The sequence below is a fragment of the Chiloscyllium plagiosum genome, unplaced genomic scaffold (assembly GCF_037043375.1).
Source record: "Chiloscyllium plagiosum isolate Xiang-an unplaced genomic scaffold, Cpla_swu_hap1 HiC_scaffold_27, whole genome shotgun sequence".
NCBI classification, from domain to species: domain Eukaryota; kingdom Metazoa; phylum Chordata; class Chondrichthyes; order Orectolobiformes; family Hemiscylliidae; genus Chiloscyllium; species Chiloscyllium plagiosum.
Genome location: NW_028270165.1, coordinates 42516877 through 42537680, shown reverse-complemented (window position 1 = coordinate 42537680; position 20804 = coordinate 42516877). Strand labels below are relative to the sequence as shown.

The following is a 20804-nucleotide window of genomic DNA, read 5'->3' as shown; positions in this document are numbered from 1 at the left end:
ACTTCCTTCCCATTTACCTCTCAGCCCCCTTGGGCCACCCTTTATTCCTGATGAAGAGCTTATGCTCTAAACCAAGACTGTTATGAAACAACATTCTCAACAAATAGGAAATAGCTCCCAAGTCAGATTTCATTCCCTCTTCTGTTTCCCAGTTCTTTCAGAAATAAGAGATATCTTTTTCTTCCACTAGAAAGTGATCTTCCACTTTGCGCTGTCTGAAGTGTTATGCCACATTATTACTTCAGCCACCTTTTAAGAATCGTTTCAACCTGTTTTTCTAACAATTGTGGAGGTGACCAAAAGCAAACATTTCACTCCTCCTCAATGCCCCATTTCTCCTCCTATGAGCCACTTTGTCATGTTGTCTATGTTACAAGCAGCCGAGTGCACTTGGTTTCTGAATTGAAATTTGGCCATTGAAGTGATCAGAATTAATATATATCGATGGATAGCTGTGTCTGCACTAACTGTAATTATCCACCAATACGATGTCGTTTGTTCCACCAAAACTGGAAACAATGATTTGTGATTATATTGCAGTCGGATGTAGAAAATCATCCCAGCGATCTTCACGTTATTATAGTTTACTGTGGCCATACAGCATTGCGAGGCAGTTTGATGTGACTAAAACTTGGATGGAAAGAATGTAGATTGATCAGAAGTCAAAATGGCAGTGTCTCTGGCCACAATCGATCTGTCTGGCTTGATTATATGAGTGGCGGCTGTTCAAGAGCAACTTCCACTCCATCACTTCAACCAGCAAGAGGAGATAAGTGTGAACACAACATTCCAACTGTGACATATACGCATTGCTTCGATGTTATTGATCAAAATCCTGGAACTCGCTCCTGAACCTTTATTATAGACCACATCATATTTGTGAAGCAATTTAAGAGGCAGCTCACCACCACTCTTTCAAGGACGGTTTGGGAAGACTTGCTGGCAGAGCCAATGATATGCACATGATATTGGAAACAGTCTAATCGTATGGATAGATGATTGGCTAACCAATGATACAGGAGGGATAAGGGGCATGCTCAGGATCGCAACTTACAACTAGCAACGTTCCACAGGGATCAGTGCTGGGGCACAAAATTATTTACTACATGTATATGAATTACTTGGATAAGTGAAGTGAATGTACTATTGCCAAGACTGCAGTAGAGACAGTTGATTAGAATGCAGGTGGTAAGGATGACATGAACTCTTCATCCAAGTTCAGTGAGTAATCGGGAAGGCAAAAGGGAGATTGGCCTTTAAATGGAATATAAAAGTAGGGAGGTTATAGTGAACCTCCGCCTGGAGGTTTTGATTGAAAGTGCAGTGAAGATTCAACCAGCTGACATTGGATCTGAATCACATGTAGATCAGACCAGGTTTGGACAGCAGGAAACCAGATAAGTTTTTACAACAAACCACAACGATTTCATCATTTGACTCTTAATTCCAGATTTATATTGAATTCAATTCCACCATCTGCCGTGCCAGGTTCTGAACCCAAGTCCCGTGAACATTACCTGGGTGAATGGTCTGGTGACAATAAAGTGGCCATCGCCTCCCCTGAACACATTAGCATATTGTGTTCAGAGGTAACAAAGGAGCAAGAGGTTTCAGCAGCTGCTAAGTTGTTGATATTACACAAGGGAACATCAACACTCTCAGTAATGGCACATACTGAAGCCAGGGCCCTTTATCAGAGGTAAGGGCTCGGGATCCACAAGAAATAGGAACAGCAATACGCCATTCAGCCTCTTGAGCCTGCTCCTCCATTCAGTAGGATCGTGGCTGATCTGGCATTCCCCACATCCACTTTCCTGCCCTTTTCCTGTAACTGTTCATCCCCCGACTGATCACGAATCTATCGATCCTAGTTTAAATGTGTCAAGAAGGATGTCAACAGAGTTACTGGGGTTGGGGGAGGGGCGGGGGGTGCTCAGGTCGAACTTGGGGACTAAAACAATGGCTTCACACTTCACAATATTTAACTAAGGGAATGTTTATGGTTATCCAATGCTGGAAATTGGGCAGGCATTCAGATGAAATTATTGGTAAATTATGAATGACAGAGGAATCGGGAGAGAAGTGGTGTTCAGGCACAGTTGGATATCATCAGTATAGATGCCAACACCAGCAGCTACGGTTAAATAAATAAGAACGGAAGACACTGAAAGCAGACCCTCCCAGAGGATACAGCGATATTAGAGAGGGTCAGTACTGTCATTAACTCTGATCAAGGCTGTCCGCAGGTCGACGAGGGAATGTTCATCCCTGTCACCGTTACAAAGGATGTCAAATATGACCTTGCTAAGAACTGTTTCAGGGGTAGAAACCAGACTCGAGGGCTTTCAACACAGAATTCTGGAAAAGCTGGGAATGGCTTATTCAACAATGTTGCATCCAAACCAACACTTCCATTGGTGCGATAATTATAGAAGTGTTTTGGTTTTTATTTAGATGATTCTCAGCAATACTGAGTAAGAAGCAACAAAATTAACACAAGAAATATTGCAATTGCTACAATATGCCTGCTCCCAATAGGAGGCCACCTGGTGTTCACTTAACTGTCTGCAAGGCGCAATATTGGAAAGGAATTATCCAGTTCATAGCTATAAGAGGGGAGACACAGACTGCTTGATACAAAGGGCGGGAGTCGGCCACTCGGCCCTACGAGCCTGCTGCAACATTCAATAAGATCATGGCTGATCTGAATACAACCTCAGCTCTACATTCCTCCACATCCCCGACAATCTGTCACCCACTTGGTTAGCAAGAACCTGTCTACCTCTGCCTTAAAGACTTTGAATTCACTGCCTTTTGAGGAAGACACATAACCATCAGAAAGAAAAAAAATCATCCTCATTTTTGTCTTCTACTTTTAAAATATGACCCTCTATTTTCAGATATTAAGATAGGGATACAAGCTGCATTCAAATAATACCTGTGGTACAGTAAACTATCTCAAAGTGCTTCACGTGAACATAATGAGAATTCCTCATCCTGCTCCTGTGTATTATGGTCTTAAAGCGGAGCAGTAGTCTTAAGAGGTTCTCACAAATTATTTCAGAATCCTGAAGAGGAGTTGTTGGATTGGAAACCTTAACTCTGCTTTTTCTCCACATATGCTTCCAGTCCTGCTGAGTTTTTCCAGTGTTGTCAGTTTTTGTTTCAGTTTTCCAGCATCCACAGTTCTTTGTCTTATTTATCACAGTCATTTCTTGCCTTTCCCAAGTGTCTGGAACTTCATCTCCCTGATCTACAAACTGTTCAGTTACCCTAGAAATGACCACTACCTCCTTATCAGAGTAGATCCCTTTGTTGCAAAATGATTGTTCAATTCTGTGACCAAAATAATTGCATTCGTAATTACTTACAACAGGGACTCTCAATATCTCAGGCAAGAACACAGCCAGATTTTTTCAGACAGTACATTTATGTGATTTGATACAAATCCCTATTCCCTACTTTACCAGCGTGCTGCTGGGAATGGAGGGTTTGAGTTAAGAAGAAGCTGGGACATTTTTCCAACGAAGCCTAGCAAGTTGACAGATAACTTTATAGAGATTTTTAAAATCAGGAGGGGGACAACATAAGGTGTCATTTCCTGGAGGCTCAGAATATTTTATTGCTCCAGAAGGTGTAAAAGGGGGTCAAAGATTCAGCAGAAATCGAGTAGAGCTGAGAACAGACAACATTTTCCTCTGTGGGAACAGGGGGACCAGAGGACAGAGAAATCAGGACCTGAAATCGAGCTGACACCAGACTACCATGTTATCAGTGCTTTGACAATGGAACTTCTGTGCGGGGCAGGTTGAATTATGAATTGAATAGTAACTTCCTCAAGGAGACTGTGCAAGAAGCCCAGGGCTTGTCTCTGTGGCGCAACTGGTCAGCGCGTTCGGCTGTTAACCGGAAGGTTGGTGGTTCGAGACCACCCGGAGACGGGGCGTTTGCTGTTCACGCTCCTACTGCTTTCTTGGCTGCAAAGATGCGCGTTTTTAATGGTGTCAGGAAAATGTTTCCCAAACGGAAATCTTTTCCACTGAGGAAGCACAAAGGGGTTTCTGAATTGATTGAATTTCTAACGTAAAGGAATGCGGATGCTGACAGTCCGAGACAGAAAGTGAAACTGCTGGAGCAACTCAGTAGTTTTGATGTTCCTGGATGAGGTAAAAAAAGTTCTGAAATGTCTCTGATTCTCTTTCTACAGATGCTGCCTGACCTGCTGAGTTGCTCCTGCAATTTCTGGTTTTGCTTTTAACTGAACGTCCATTTCATCTTTCGGGATGAAGCACCCAGAATCGCCATTTGCAGATATTTAACCCTTTCGAAAACTGTGAAGTGATTGGATTCAAACAAACTCTGCAATGATTTACTCTTTCTCAGCTCCACGGGCAGAGAGACCTGCGAAATGAAGCTGTCAGTATGGTTCTGTATTGGTGGGCAGAGTGGTGAATGCGATGGACATGAAATCCATTGCGGGTTCCCCACGCAGGTGTGAACCCTGCCGACTACAGTTGAGAACTGTCGTCAGAAAGAAAGGGAGATTGTTTCACGGATTTTTAAAGATGCAAATCAGTGGAGGGGTTGAAATATTTCAATCACGTTGGGACTGATCGGGAATCTGCAACCCACTGCCTGTCAGGGTGGAACAAGCAGATATCCCCAGAGCTGCTTTTGAGGATATGAGCCAAGTGTTTGGAAATGAGACTAGAACAGTGAGGGGCGTGAAGTCGTGGTCGAAATGAGGCAGGCACCTGAGGACAAAGGTGTTTTATTTGCCAGTGAAAGATACTGCTTCACAAAGTTGGGTCGATGGAAGGGAAGCAGTGATGGTGATTATCTTTGGCTGTTCACCTTGTGAATGTTCCCATTGCTGTGCATGTCCGTATAACGTCAGAACTCTGCAGCATGGCGGCGTCAGGTCCGCACAGTGCCAGGGGCGCAATGGATGACGCATGTGACTCCACCTACATGTTTGAAATGCAGCTCACAGCTTCTTCACACACCCCAATTAATCTTTCTCATTGTCCTGAAGCCGGCATACGGTTTGAATTCCTGATCTGCAGGAACGAGACTCTTTTCACTGTCTCGCGTCAGTAAGTGTCCCTGAGAACATCAGAGTCACGTCACAGCGCTGTCAGAGGAGGGGAAACTGAAAGAGCCCCACACGCTGGTCACGGGCACATTTCACTTTCCCCAACTCACCGCCCCAACCACTGCGGCTCCTGGGAGTGGAAAGGGAAGAAACGCCAAAACCCAGTCTCAGCTTTGTAAATCTTCAGGAAATAAGAAAACTGATTATCCCTTCCGGTCTTCCATCCTGGCCTGACAGCGTTGATTTTAAATGGCTGTCCAGTTAGTGCCGATTCGTTTTGGCTGAAAAAATCTTCCTTATCTCATCCCAGCATTTCTTGCCACAGAGAACTGTGCGGCAGAGTTCATGTATTTCCTTGTATGGTATTTTGTAAATAACATTCGTTTGCGGGTTGTTTGTATAGGGTATTTAAGGTTCACTAGCCGTTGTTTAATGCTGAGAGGGTTGAGTTATCTGGAAATCATTTCACAGATGTCTTTAATGTAAAGTAATGTGGCTAGGGTTTCTGCAGACGTTGTGTCTGCTAGTGTCAGTTTGTTGATGTGAAATCGTCACACTGGGTTTATTGGGTAGGCAAAAGTGGGGACTGCAGATGCTGGAAACCAGAGTTTAGAGCAGAGTGGTACTGGAAAGGCACAGCAGGTCAGACAGCTTCCGAGGAGCAGGAAAATCGACATTTCGGGCTTAAGCCCTTCATCAGGAATAGAGGCAGGACCCTTCCAGGGATGGCGAGATAAATTGGGGGGTGCTGGGCCGAAGGTAGCAAAGAGTACAATAGGTGAATGGGGGTGGGGATGGAGGTGACAGGTCAGAGAGGAGGGTGGAGCGAACAGTTGAGAAGGGAGATTGGCAGGTAGGACAGGTGATGAGGACAGCGCTGAGCTGGAAGGTTGGAACTGAGGTAAGGTGGGGGGAGGGGAAATGAGGAAACTGGTGAAGTCCACATTGATGTCCTGGGGTTGAATTTATCCGAGGCGAAAGGTGGGCGTGCTTCCTTCAGGCATCGGGTGGGGAGTGAGCGGCGATGGAGGAGGCCCAGGACCTGCATGTTCTCGGCAGAGTGGGAGGGGGGTTGAAATGTTGGGCCAGAGGGTGATGGGGTTGATTGCTGCGGGTGTCGTGGAGATGTTCCCTCAAGCGCTGTGACTTGACACTGCGAGGAGTCTCCAGTCTCCCCAATGTAGAGGAGACCGCATCGGGAGCAATGGATACAAGCAATGACATTGGTGGAAGCCTTCTCACGATCGTGGCCCAGGTTCGATTTCCGGGCAGGGAAGCAATTTACATTAGAGCTGTGAGGTGGCACTGCTGTCTCCCTGGTGGTCTAGTGGTTAGGATTCGGCGCTTTCACCGCTGCGGCCCGGGTTCGATTCCCGGTTCAGGGAAGTGTTTCTCTGTGAATCGTTTGCCTACCCATTCTCCTTAAATGTGCTGTACAGTTCCTTATTGGCCTTCGTCGTTACTGGCTCCTGCAGTGTGTCGTGCCTCGTTGAAATAGTGTCCTGATTCAGCTTGGTTTTATGTGTAGGGATCATTGCTTCTGTAGCTAAGTACTTGATTCGTGTGTGTTGTTTTCCTGTCGACGCTGTTTTGAATTTACCATTGACTGCTCGCTCTACTGTGACATCTAGGAATGGCACTTTGTTGTTGTTCTCCTCTTTTGTGAATTTTATGCCAGTAAGGATATTGTTGATGGTGTTGCAGGTTTCCTCTAATTTACTTCATTTTTTGATGACAAAAGTGTCATCACTGTGGCGGACACAAAGTTTGGTTTGGATCGTTGGAAGGGCTGTTGGTTTGAGACTGCATTATTGCTTCTGCTACGAATCCTGATACTTGTGGTTTCATGGGTGTTTCGTTGATTTGTTTGAGGCTTGTTACTGAATATGAAGTGGGTGGTTAAGGCACAGTTCCACGAGCTGGATAGTGCTATCTTTGCTGATGAAGTTGGTGCTGTATTTGTGTCTTTGGTTCTTCGAGTAGTGTCTCCAGTTTTCTTTGGCCACGTTGATGTTAATGGATGTGAACAGGGCTGTTATGTCAAAGGACATCATTATTCCATCCTCTTCTAACTTAGTGTCTTTGGTGTTCAGGAATTCTTGGATGGAATAAATGGAGTGGCGTGAATCTTCGACTTGGTGTTCTAGTCTTCAGTGGAGGCCTTTGACTAGTCTGTATATTGGTATTCCAAGTAGTGAGACTATGGCCTGAGGGGGGCTCCTGGTTTGAAGAGGAGGAGAACAACAACAAAGTGCCATTGTTAGATGTCACAAGAGAGCGAACACTCAACAGTGAACTTCAAACTAGCGTCTACAGAAAAACAACACACGCAAACCAAGTGCTTAACCACAGAAGCAATCATCCCAACACCCACAAACGAAGCTGCATCAGGACATTATTTCAATGAGCCACTACACACTGCATATAGAGGATTATAAAATCATGAGGGATACGGATGAGGTGAACAGCAGGTGTCCTTTCCCTCAGCTGGGGTTTTCAGGATCAGGGAGCAAATATTTTGAGGTGAGTAGAGAAAGATTTTATAAAGACAGGACAAGGATCGTTTTTTAAGAGAGTGGCCTGAGTGCAGAATGAATGTCCAGAAGAAGTCATAGAGTCATAGAGATGTACAGCACAGAAACAGACTGTTTGGTCCAACTTGTCCATGCCGACCAACTATCCCAAAACAATCTAGTCCCACCTGACAGCGCACGGCCCCATATCCCTCCAAACCCTTCCTATTCATACACCTAACCAAATGCCTTTTAAATGTTGCAATCGTACTAGACTTCACCACTTCCTCTGGCAGTTCATTCAATAAACGTACAATCCTCTGCGTGAAAACGTTGCCCCTTAGATCTCTTTTGTATCTTTCCCCTCTAATGCTAAACCCATGCCCTCTCGTACTGGACTCCCCCACCCCAGGGAAAAAGACTTTGTCTATTTATCCTATCCATACCCCTCATGATTTTATACACGCACAGTTACAACGTTTGGATAAGTACATGAATATGAAAGGTTCGAAGGTTTATGGGCAAACACTGGTAGGTGGGACGAGTTTAGTTTGAGAACATACTCAGCATGGACGAGTTGGATGAAGGGTCTGTTCAGTGCTGTCATACTCTGTGACTGACCTGTACTGGTCTTAAAACCATTTTCTTACCTCCCCCCATAACAATCCACTTCTTTGTTGTTCAAAACTCAGATGAATTTACCCTTGAATATGTTCAATGACCCCACTTCTGAACTGAATTCCTCTTCGTAATATACCAGTTGCCTCGCTCATTGCCTGCTGCATCTGCCCGACAACTGGCATTGACTGGAATGGAGGGACTCTGACACCCCTTTATACATCCACACATCATTCCTGATGAAGGGCTTGTGCCCGAAACGTTCACTGTCCTGCTCCTCAGATGCTACCTGACCTGTTCTGCTTTTCCAGTGCCACATTTTTCGACTTTCACCTCTAGTCCTCACTTTCTCCACATTCCAATATATCACCATTTAAACAATGCACTGCTTTTTTTTAAACAGCCAAGGCTATAACAACACATTGCGGCACTGCACTTGCCATGTGTTTGCCAATTGAGATACAGACCTGGACCAACTTCGGGAAGAGGCAAAACACTGAGTTCTGAACAAAAACGGTAGCACACTCAAAACGTCGGCTCTGTTTACCTTTCCACGGATGCAGCTCGACCCGTTGGCTTTCTGCAGTATTCGCCGTGTTTGAACTGATAGAAGACAATGGTAATTCTGGGCGGGAAGGTTAAATTGTTAATTGAATAGTAGCTTCCTCAACGAGACTGTGCAGGCGCTGGGCGGACCTGTCTCTGTGGCGCAATTGGTCAGCGCGTTCGGCTGTTAACCGGAAGGTTGGTGGTTCGAGACCACCCGGAGACGGGGCGTTTGCTATTCACGCTCCTACTGCTTTCTTGGCTGCAAAGATGCGCGTTTTTAATGGTGTCAGGAAAATGTTTCCCAAACGGAAATCTTTTCCACTGAGGAAGCACAAAGGGGTTTCTGAATTGATTGAATTTCTAACGTAAAGGAATGCGGATGCTGACAGTCCGAGACAGAAAGCGAAACTGCTGGAGCAACTCAGTAGTTTTGATGTTCCTGGATGAGGTAAAAAAAGTTCTGAAATGTCTCTGATTCTCTTTCTACAGATGCTGCCTGACCTGCTGAGTTGCTCCTGCAATTTCTGGTTTTGCTTTTAACTGAACGTCCATTTCATCTTTCGGGATGAAGCACCCAGAATCGCCATTTGCAGATATTTAACCCTTTCGAAAACTGTGAAGTGATTGGATTTAAACAAACTCTGCAATGATTTACTCTTTCTCAGCTCCACAGACAGAGAGACCTGGGAAATGAAGCTGTCAGTGTGGTTCTGTATTGGTGGGCAGAGTGGTGAATGCGATGGACATGAAATCCATTGCGGGTTCCCCACGCAGGTGTGAACCATGCCGACTACAGTTGAGAACTACCGTCAGAAAGAAAGGGAGATTGTTCCACGGTTTTTTAAAGATGCAAATCAGTGGAGGGGTTGAAATATTTCAATCACATTGGGACTGATCGGGAATCTGCAACCCACTGCCTGTCAGGGTGGAACAAGCAGATATCCCCAGAGCTGCTTTTGAGGATATGAGCCAAGTGTTTGGAAATGAGACGAGAACAGTGAGGGGCGTGAAGTCGTGGTCGAAATGAAGCAGGCACCTGAGGACAAAGGTGTTTTATTTGCCAGTGAAAGATACTGCTTCACAAAGTTGGGTCGATGGAAGGGAAGCAGTGACGGTGATTATCTTTGGCTGTTCACCTTGTGAATGTTCCCATTGCTGCGCATGTCCGTATAACGTCAGAAGTCTGCAGCATGGCGGCGTCAGGTACGCACAGTGCCAGGGGCGCAATGGATGACGCATGTGACTCCACCTACATGTTTGAAATGCAGCTCACAGCTTCTTCACACACCCCAATTAATCTTTCTCATTGTCCTGAAGCCGGCATACGGTTTGAATTCCTGATCTGCAGGAACGAGACTCTTTTCACTGTCTCGCGTCAGTAAGTGGCCCTGAGAACATCAAAGTCACGTCACAGCGCTGTCAGAGGAGGGGAAGCTGAAAGAGCCCCACACGCTGCTCACGGGCACATTTCACTTTCCCCAACTCACCGCCCCAACAACTGCGGCTTCTGGGAGTGGAAAGGGAACAAACACCAAAACCCAGTCTCAGCTTTGTAAATCTTCAGGAAATAAGAAAACTGATTATCCTTTCCGGTCTTCCATCCTGGCCTGACAGCGTTGATTTTCAATGGCTGTCCAGTTAGTGCCGATTCGTTTTGGCTGAAAAAAATCTTCCTTATCTCATCCCAGCATTTCTTGCCACAGAGAACTGTGCGGCAGAGTTCATGGATTTCCTTGTATGGTATTTTGTAAATAACATTCGTTTGCGGGTTGTTTGTATAGGGTATTTAAGGTTCACTAGCCGTTGTTTAATGCTGAAGGGTTGAGTTATCTGGAAATCATTTCACAGATGTCTTTAATGTAAAGTAATGTGGCTAGGGTTTCTGCAGACGTTGTGTCTGCTAGTGTCAGTTTGTTGATGTGAAATCGTCACACTGGGTTTATTGGGTAGGCAAAAGTGGGGACTGCAGATGCTGGAAACCAGAGTTTTGATCAGAGTGGTACTGGAAAGGCACAGCAGGTCAGACAGCTTCCGAGGAGCAGGAAAATCGACATTTCGGGCTTAAGCCCTTCATCAGGAATAGAGGCAGGACGCTTCCAGGGATGGCGAGATAAATTGGGGGGTGCTGGGCCGAAGGTAGCAAAGAGTACAATAGGTGAATGGGGGTGGGGATGGAGGTGACAGGTCAGAGAGGAGGGTGGAGCGAACAGTTGAGAAGGGAGATTGGCAGGTAGGACAGGTGATGAGGACAGCGCTGAGCTGGAAGGTTGGAACTGAGGTAAGGTGGGGGGAGGGGTAATGAGGAAACTGGTGAAGTCCACATTGATGTCCTGGGGTTGAATTTATCCGAGGCGAAAGGTGGGGCGTTCTTCCTTCAGGCATCGGGTGGGGAGTGAGCGGCGATGGAGGAGGCCCAGGACCTGCATGTTCTCGGCAGAGTGGGAGGGGGGTTGAAATGTTGGGACAGAGGGTGATGGGGTTGATTGCTGCGGGTGTCGTGGAGATGTTCCCTCAAGCGCTGTGACTTGACTCTGCGAGGAGTCTCCAGTCTCCCCAATGTAGAGGAGACCGCATCGGGAGCAATGGCATTGACATTGGTAGAAGCCTTCTCATGATCGTGGCCCAGGTTCGATTTCCGGGCAGGGAAGCAATTTACATTAGAGCTGTGAGAACGCGCTGCTGTCTCCCTGGTGGTCTAGTGGTTAGGAGTCGGCGCTTTCACCGCTGCGGCCCGGGTTCGATTCCCGGTCAGGGAAGTATTTTTCAGTGGTTCTTTTGCCTACCCATTCTCCTCAAATGCGCTGTACAGTTACTTATTGATCTTCGTCGTTACTGGCTACTGCAGTGTGTATTGCCTCGTTGAAATAGTGTCCTTATTGAGGCTTGTTTGTATGTGTAGGGATCATTGCTTCTGTAGCTAAGTACTTGGTTCGTGTGTGTTGTTTTCCTGTAGACGCTGTTTTGAATTTACCATTGACTGTTCGCTCGACTGTGACATCTCGAAATGGCACTTTGTTGTTGTTCTCCTCTTTTGTGAATTTTATGCCAGTAAGGATATTGTTGATGGTGTTGTAGGTTTCCTCTAATTTACTTCATGTTTTGATGACAAAAGTGTCATCACTGTGGTGGACACAAAGTTTGGTTTGGATCTTTGGAAGGGCTGTTGGTTTGAGACTCTGCATTATTGCTTCTGCTAGGAATCCTGATACTTGTGGTTTCATGGGTGTTTCGTTTATTTGTTTGTAGGGCTTGTTACTGAATATGAAGTGGGTGGTTAAGGCACAGTTCCACGAGCTGGATAGTGCTATCTTTGCTGATGAAGTTGGTGCTGTGTTTGTGTCTTTGGTTCTTCGAGTAGTGTCTCCAGTTTTCTTTGGCCACGTTGATGTTAATGGATGTGAACAGGGCTGTTATGTCAAAGGACAGCATTATTCCATCCTCTTCTAACTTAGTGTCTTTGGTGTTCAGGAATTCTTCGATGGAGAAAATGGAGTGGCGTGAATCTTCGACTTGGTGTTCTAGTCTTCAGTGGAGGCCTTTGACTAGTCTGTATATTGGTGTTCCAAGTAGTGAGACTATGGCCTGAGGGGGGCTCCTGGTTTGAGGAGGAGGAGAACAACAATAAAGTGCCATTATTAGATGTCACAGAAGAGCGAACAGTCAATAGGGAACTTCACACTAGCGTCTACAGAAAAACAACACACGCAAACCAAGTGCTTAACCACAGAAGCAATCATCCCAACACCCACAAACGAAGCTGCATCAGGACATTATTTCAATGAGCCACTACGCACTGCATATAGAGGATTATAAAATCATGAGGGATACGGATGAGGTGAACAGCAGCTGTCCTTTCCCTCAGCTGGGGGTTTCAGGATCAGGGAGCAAATATTTTGAGGTGAGTAGAGAAAGATTTTATAAAGACAGAACAAGGATCGTTTTTAAGAGAGTGGTCTGAGTGCAGAATGAATGTCCAGAAGAAGTCATAGAGTCACAGAGATGTACAGCACAGAAACAGACTGTTTGGTCCAACTTGTCCATGCTGACCAACTGTCCCAACCCAATCTCGTCCCACCTGACAGCACACGGCCCCATATCCCTCCAAACCCTTCCTATTCATATACCTAACCAAATGCCTTTTAAATGTTGCAATCGTACTAGACTTCACCACTTCCTCTGGCAGTTCATGCAATAAACGTACAATCCTCTGCGTGAAAACGTTGCCCCTTAGATCTCTTTTGTATCTTTCCCCTCTAATGCTAAACCCATGCCCTCTCGTTCTGGGCTCCCCCACCCCTGGGAAAAGAGTTTGCCTATTTATCCTATCCATACCCCTCATGATTTTATACACGTACAGTTACAACGTTTAAAAGACATTTGGATAAGTACATGAATATGAAAGGTTCGAAGGTTTATGGGCCAAACACTGGTAGGTGGGACGAGTTTAGTTTGAGAACATACTCAGCATGGACGAGTTGGATGAAGGGTCTGTTCAGTGCTGTCTGACTCTGTGACTGACCTGTACTGGTCTTAAAACCATTTTCTTACCTCCACCCCATAACCATCCACTTCTTTGTTGTTCAAAACTCAGATGAATTTAGCCTTGAATATGTTTAATGACCCCACTTCTGAACTGAATTCCTCTTCGTAATATACCACTTGCCTCGCTCAATGCCTGCTGCATCTGCCCGACAACTGGCATTGACTGGTGTGAAGGGACTCTGAGACCCCTTTGTACATTCATACATCATTCCTGATGAAGGGCTTGTGTCCGAAACGTTCACTGTCCTGCTCCTCAGATGCTACCTGACCTGTTCTGCTTTTCCAGTGCCACATTTTTCGACTTTCACCTCTAGTCCTCACTTTCTCCACATTCCAATATATCTCCATTTAAACAATGCACTGCTTTTTTTTAAACAGCCAAGGCGATAACTTCACATTGCGGCACTGCACTTGCCATGTGTTTGCCAATTGAGACACAGACCTGGACCAACTTCGGGAAGAGGCAAAACACTGAGTTCTGAACAAAAACCGTAACACACTCAAAACGTCGGCTCTGTTTACCTTTCCACAGATGCAGTTCGACCCGTTGGCTTTCTGCAGTATTCGCTGTGTTTGAACTGATAGAAGACAATGGTAATTGTGGGCGGGGCAGGTTGAATTATGAATTGAATAGTAGCTTCCTCAACGAGACTGTGCTCGTGATGCTCGGGCCTGTGTCTGTGGCGCAATTGGTCAGCGCGTTCGGCTCGTAAACGGATGGTTCGTGGTTCGAGGCTACGCAGGGCCGGCGTGTTTTTTGTTCACGCTCCTGCTGCTTTCTTGGCTGCAAAGTTGCGCGTTTTTATTGGTGTCAGGAAAATGTTTCCCAAACGGAAATCTTTTCCACTGAGGAAGCACAAAGGGGTTTCTGAATTGATTGAATTTCTAAAGTAAATGACTGCGGATGCTAACAGTCCGAGACAGAAAGCGAAACTACTGGAGCAACTCAGTGGGTTTGGCTGCACCTGGATGAGGAAAAAAAAAGTTCTGAAATGTTGTCTCTGATTCTCTTTCTACAGATGCTGCCTGACCTGCTGAGTTGCTCCTGCAATTTCTGTATTTCTTTTTAACTGAACGTCCATTTCATCTTTCTGACTCGCCATGAGCAGATATTTAACCCTTTCGAAACCTGTGAAATGATTGGATTCAAACAAACTCTGCAATGATTCACTCTTTCTCAGCTCCACAGGCAGAGAGACCTGGGAAATGAAGCTGTCAGTGTGGTTCTGTATTGGTGGGCCGAGAGGTGAATGCGATAGACATGAAATCCATTGCGGTTTCACCACGCAGGTGTGAACCCTGCCGACTACAGTTGAGAACTGTCGTCAAAAGGAAAGGGAGATTGTTCCACGGCTTTTTTAAAGATGCAAACCAGTGGAGGGGTTGAAATATTTCAATCACATTGGGACTGGTCGGGAATCTGCAACCCACTGCCTGTCAGGGTGGAACAAGAGATACCCGCAGAGCTGCTTTTGAGGCGATGAGCCAAGTGTTTGGAAATGAGACTCGAACAGTGAGAGGCGTGATTTGCCAGTGAAAGATACTGTTTCACAAAGTTGAGTCGATTGAAGGGAAGCAGTGACGGTGATTATCTTTGGCTGTTTACCTCTACCTCAAAAATTCGGCAGAATTTTAAAGTCATAATGAAAAGAAGTAAAAGTAACATTAGGAAAAACGTTTTCGTACAGGGAGTGGTTAGGGTCAGTAAGTCCCTGTCTGTCATTGACAAAGAGTAAGATTCAATGGACACAAAAGGGAATTCGGTGGTCACGTTCAGATGTGCAGATTTACGCTGAGAAGGCGAGAGAATGAAACGAACAGAGACACACGTTTACTTAAGTGTAGAACCAGCAGAGCGAAGGTGGGCCGCATGGCCTCCGTCTGCGCTGTGACACATGTTGTGATTCAGTGTGAAATCACAGTTCGACCAACAGAATGTGGGAATTTAGAAATAAGTTTATATTTACACAGCCTCCATACGTCTGCGAAACAGCATATTACACGGCAGCAGTGGAGGTCTTTGACATCAGACTCGAACGTGCCTGCCGCGTGCCAGACGAAAACCTGAAGTGTTCTGTGGAAAGGATGCTGCGTGCGGCAGCGGAGTGCCGCAGCGGGAGCGTGCTGGGCCCATAACCCAGAGGTCGATGGATCGAAACCATTCTCTGCTATTGTTCTACGTCACCTCGAGTAAGATCACCTTAAGAGCGGTCCTCTCTTCTGCAAGTTGCATTCACTTACCAAATATTGCATATCGATGCACTTGTCAAATCAAGTGGCCTGATTTTAGAGGTCTCAGTGGCATTCTGGTATTCGTCTGTTTCCTCTGAACCGAATCGCAAACCCAGTTCTCTGCGATGCCAATCAGCTGGTAAAGTTGAATCACATGCCTTGCGGTTTTGTCCATTCCTTGCAGTAATTCGCCACCCTGGTTCAGACGAGAATGACAAGCATGTCAGAAACCGCATCACGACTCAGACATAGCCCCCTACTATTAGGACGGATACCACCGATTGTGAATAACCTCAGAGAGAGAGAGAAGTGACAGACAGTCGCCGTGGACGCGATGGGCTGAACGGCTTCTGTCTGCGCGAGAATGATGCTACGTGTTTATGCCGTCCCACTGCCTGTCTCTGGGACAGAGAGGCTGAGGGAGCAAAACTGCTTCATTTTTAACCGTCCCTTCCGTGTTGGACTGCCTGCAGTCCCTCAGCTCAGGGCCGTGGGGATGACTCTCAGTGAGTGAAGGTTTCACTCGGATTCTCTTCATCTGGGATACTTGGGGCTCAGATGTTAACTGCTGCGCAGTCGCAGCAAAGAAAGCGATGCCCACTTTGCAATAGACTTTCCGTAAGATTACTGCGTGAAGACGATTTCTGAACACCAAGAAGGCTGCACAACAATGTGAATTTACCTGAGCGAAGAGTCCTCGGTGTCCATTTCTTTCTGTCCTGCCAGCACAGCATCTTTCTATCTCTCCGATAACAGACCCTTGGAGAAAGTTCACAATCAAAGTTGTTCATGTTCCCCGCATTAATGTAACTGACACCTCTCACCCCAAGGGTTTCAGAGAGAGAGAGAGAGAGAGCAGAAGAGCGAATGGACTCTACCCGCCCCCCACTCTACACCCAGTCCCACCCCCCAGAACAACGTGCAAGTAGAAATAAAATGGTTTAATTATCCACCAGTGGAGATAGTCCAGTTCCTGGGGATGAGACAAAGTGGCCATTCTGCCCCGGGGACAGAATGACAAGCAGATGTTCTGGAAACGCTTTGCTGCTTGCAATTCTTGGAGCAATGTGGAATGTACTTCAACTGAGCAAGTTTCAGCTGGCTCAGAGTCTCCAATGTACATTGCTGTGTTTGCCGCCAGCTCACAGAGAGAACAATAGGAAGGACGTGGGAGTGAATAACGATCCGCGTGGGAGGGCGAATAACTGTTAATGGAGACTGTTGGCGGCTAACAATACGTAGTGTGTCATAGCAGACGAGGTGATAACAAGGAGTCGTTTGTGTGGTAGGGGTCAAGGACATGGGGGAGTTCAGGCCCTAAAGTTATGGAACTCGATATTGAAGACCGGAGGGCTGTAAGGTCTCCAAGTGGAACATGAGGTGTTGTTCTTTCATCTGGAGCTAGAGCACAGCTGCAAGCCTGAGACAGAGATGTTGGCCAGGGAACAGGGTGATGTGTTAAAGTGGCAGGCAACCGCAAGGTCAGGGCCTTTTTTCCGTGGGCAGAACCGGGATGTTCTGCGAAGCAGTCACCCAGTTTATGCTTCATGCTACATTGGGGAAACGACATTGTGAGCAGCGAATGCAGTGGACTAGGTTGTGACAAAAGTGCTGCTTCACCTGGCAGGTATGTTTGAGCCCTTGGATATTCAGGAGGGAGCAGGTAAATGGGCAGGTGTTACACATTCGGCGGTTGCAGGGGAAAGTGCCTTGGCACCACGGGAGGTGGGTGTGGGGTGTTGCGAGTGAAGGAAGAGTGGAACCGAGGTGGAACCCCTGGCACAACGGGTGCGTGTTGGGACCATAACCCAGCTGAGAAAGCATTCTCTCCTATTCACTCAATGTCGTCTTTAGCAGCTTTCCGGTATAACAGCCCTCTGTTCTGCACCTAGCCTTCTAATATGCTTCCGAAAAAAGCTTGGACATAAATATTTCCCAGTGATATACTGGCCCAATGTTGAATTATCTGCCAGTGGAGAGAGCCCGGTTCCTGGGGACGGGACAAACAGCAGCAGGGAGACTGAATGAGAAGCAGTTGTTCAGGAAACTCTTTGCCGCTTGCAATTCTCAGAGCAATCTCAAATGTATTTCATACTGAGCAAGTCTCAGGTCGCTCAAGCGGTGTGGGGCGCTAGCGGCGTGCCGGCTCTCTGGCTCGTTGGTCTAGGCGTATGTTTCTCGCTTAGGGTCCTTTACTATGCCGAATTGCGAGAGGTCCCGGGTTCAAATCGCAGGCGAGTCCGCGTTTTTTAACTTGACTTGTGCAAAACTCCCTGATAAATTTTCTCAAAAAACGCCTTCGTGAAACGAGGTTGGGCTGTCTGGAGTACGAATGAGGCGGAAAACAGGGAAGTGAAATGGTTGGAGATAGTGTTCAACAGGTTGACGTGAGTGGTGCAGTGTTTGAGGAATGTCAGCAATCAAGGTAGATTGGAAAATTGGGACAGCTCTCCTCGGAGAACCGAACTTTTCCAAGTCATGAGGGACCCAGAAACAGGAAATAATGTTGTGAAAATGCTCCCACACCTGAAAGGATCCTCAACGATTCGGCAAGTGGAAAATGAGGTGTTGTTCTTTCATCTGGAGCTAGAACACTGCTCCAAGCCTGAAACAGAGATGTTGGCCAGGGAACAGGGTGATGTATTAAGTGTCAGGCAACCGCATGGTCAGGGCCTTTTTAGTGAAACTGACACCTCTTACCCAAGTGATTCAGAGAGAGGGAGACAGCAGAAGAGCAGGTGATTGGAGACAGCGCTGAACAGGTTGTCGTGAATTGTGCCGTGTATGAGGAATGTCAATAATGAAGGCAGATTGGAAAGTTGGGACAGCTCTCCTTGGAGACAGAAGTTTGAAATCTGGCCCAGTTGACGTTTTACAAGACATGAGGGGTTTAGACAGAGAAAATAATATAGTGAAAATGGTACCACGCCTGAAATGATCGCTAACAATTAGGCAGTGTCTCGAGGAGAGGAAGTAAAAATAACATTATGAAGAACGTTTTCGTGCAGAGAGTGGTTAGGGTCAGATTTACACAGTTGCGCTGGCACCATGTGGAGCTCTGAGTTGTCTTGTCCTGTTCTGTCGGTGTGTTCTGATCTCAAGTGTGAAACCTCTTCCCTCAGGTGGTGAAGTTGAAACACATGACTTGCTTTTCTTCGTCCATTTCCTGTGGTAAAGAAACAGACGCCCGTGTAACAAAAGACTTTCTGCAGGATTGCTGTGTCAAGACAAATTCTGAACACCAAGCAGGCTGCACAAGCAGGCACTCATATCAATTTACCTGAGGGAAGAGTCTCCGGTGTCCATTTCTGTCTGTCCCGATAGCACATCACCTTGCCATTTCTCCGATAACAGACGTTTGGAACAAGTTCAAAGTTGCCATTTGATGCATTCGTGTCAATGACGTCTCCTACCCCAAGTGATAGTGAGAGAGAGCAGAAGAGCGAATGGGCTCTGCCTTCCACCAGCACAGCTTGCAAATAGAAACAAAATGGTTCAATTATCCGCTACTGGAGAGAGCCCGGTCCCTGGGGACGGGACAAACAGCAGTGTCCTGGGAGCAGGAGACAGACTGAGAAGCAGATGTTCTTGAAACTCGTTGCGGCTTGAAATTCTGGGAGCAATGTACAATGTATTTCGTACTGAGCAAGTCTCAGCTGCTTATGGAGCTGACTGCGTCCATGGCATGTGGCTCGTTGGTCTCAGGGTATCAACAGGTTGACGTGAATGGTGCCGTGCCTGAGGTGTGTCAGTTCTGAAGGTAGATTGGAAAGTTGGGACAGATTGGAAAGTTGGGACAGATCTCCTTGGAGCTGTAGTTGCTGTGGAGGAGGATCATAAGACACAGAATATAGAATAAAAGATTATAGTGTCATGTAACATAAATGTTATATTGAAGAAACCTAGATTGCTGTTGAGTCTTTCATCTTTTAAAACGGGTTGTAGATTTCGGTTCATTAATCTGTAAATCCCAGAACTTTTTAAAAGTCACATTCTCCAGGTAACTTAAGGTTCTATAAAAGGAGGTGACACCTCAGGTCAGACAATGCATGAAAGCTGTGAGGGTAGGGTCTATCTGTATCCTAATCTTGAGTGAGACTGGTTCTATATCCAAATATATAATACTGCAAACGCAGATTCACCCCAAAGACTTCTATATGTGAGTGCATGCATGAGAGAGAGAGCGTGTGTGTGCGTGTGCATGCTGGGTACAGTGTGTGTGTGATGGAGTATAAGCATGTGAGATGGTGTATGCGTAGGGTTGAGTGTGGGGATGTATTACTGTGTGTCTGAGAGAAAGCATGTCTATCAGAGAGGGTCTGCACGAGCGTGTGAGTATGTAAGAGAGTTTGCTTGTGTGTGAGAGTGTATTGTGTAGCTGGGTCTCCTGTAGTGTGATGTGAACCCAGGGTCTCGGCTGAGGCCATTATCATGTGTTCTAAACATGGCTATCAGCCTCTGCTCGGCCACCAGATCAAAGAGGGCTGACGCACGAGAAAGGACGGACGGGGGCACTGGTGGTGGTGAAGAAGGGAGAGAAATGGAGAGGAGACAGAGGTTGGGGAGTAGAGAATGACTGGGGTTCAGAGGATTGGGGAGAGAATCGGGGTGCAGTGTGAAGAAGGGAGAAAGGGCGGGGGCAGTGGGTGGGGAGAAAATGGACTAGGGGCAGAATGGGAAGCGAAAGACAGCACAAATCCAGGACTGGTGTCAGTGACCCACCAACTGGAACACACTCGTCCCACAGCAAATTTGGGGTAACCATTTCTCAATATAAGCATGGCTAAGGCATATCATCCCTGCAGGCCATTCACACCGACCTTCCCAACAGCATCCCACCCAGACACACTCGATTACGCTACAGCCCTGCAGTTCCCCATGGCTATTTTCTGATGAAGGGTTTTGCCCAAAACGTCGATTCTCCTGCTCCTCAGATGCTGCCTGACCTGTTGTGCTTTTCCAGCACACACTCTCGACCCTAATTTCCAGCATCTGCAGTCCTCACTTTCGCCCAGTAAGGGGTGAATGTTATATTCCGAGTCTTGTAAATCTTTTAAACTCTTTTCCCCTCACCCTAAACCTATACCCTGTAGTTTTGCAATACCTCTACCCTGGGGAAACGACAGAAACGTTGAGCAGCCAGACAAAATGCAAAAGGAATACCATGTCTAGGCACAGGGGAAAAACATTTCGACAAAATTTGCTTTGGTATTTTTCTCTCGTATTCGCATTTGGACACTTAAAATTTGTCATGA

The 20804-nt window shown here is 46.4% G+C and overlaps 1 protein-coding gene and 3 non-coding genes across 4 annotated transcripts in view; all 4 read left to right on the top strand.

Moving 5' to 3' along the window:
• LOC148143774 (uncharacterized) overlaps positions 1–20804 on the top strand; it is a 167576-nt gene that overhangs the window by 69626 nt on the left and 77146 nt on the right. The window lies entirely within an intron of this gene.
• On the top strand, positions 6409–6481 carry trnae-uuc (transfer RNA glutamic acid (anticodon UUC)). Its single transcript has one exon. It is a non-coding gene; the product is annotated as a tRNA-Glu (tRNA).
• On the top strand, positions 8925–8998 carry trnan-guu (transfer RNA asparagine (anticodon GUU)). The gene has a single exon. It is a non-coding gene; the product is annotated as a tRNA-Asn (tRNA).
• Positions 11460–11531, top strand: trnae-uuc (transfer RNA glutamic acid (anticodon UUC)). The gene has a single exon. It is a non-coding gene; the product is annotated as a tRNA-Glu (tRNA).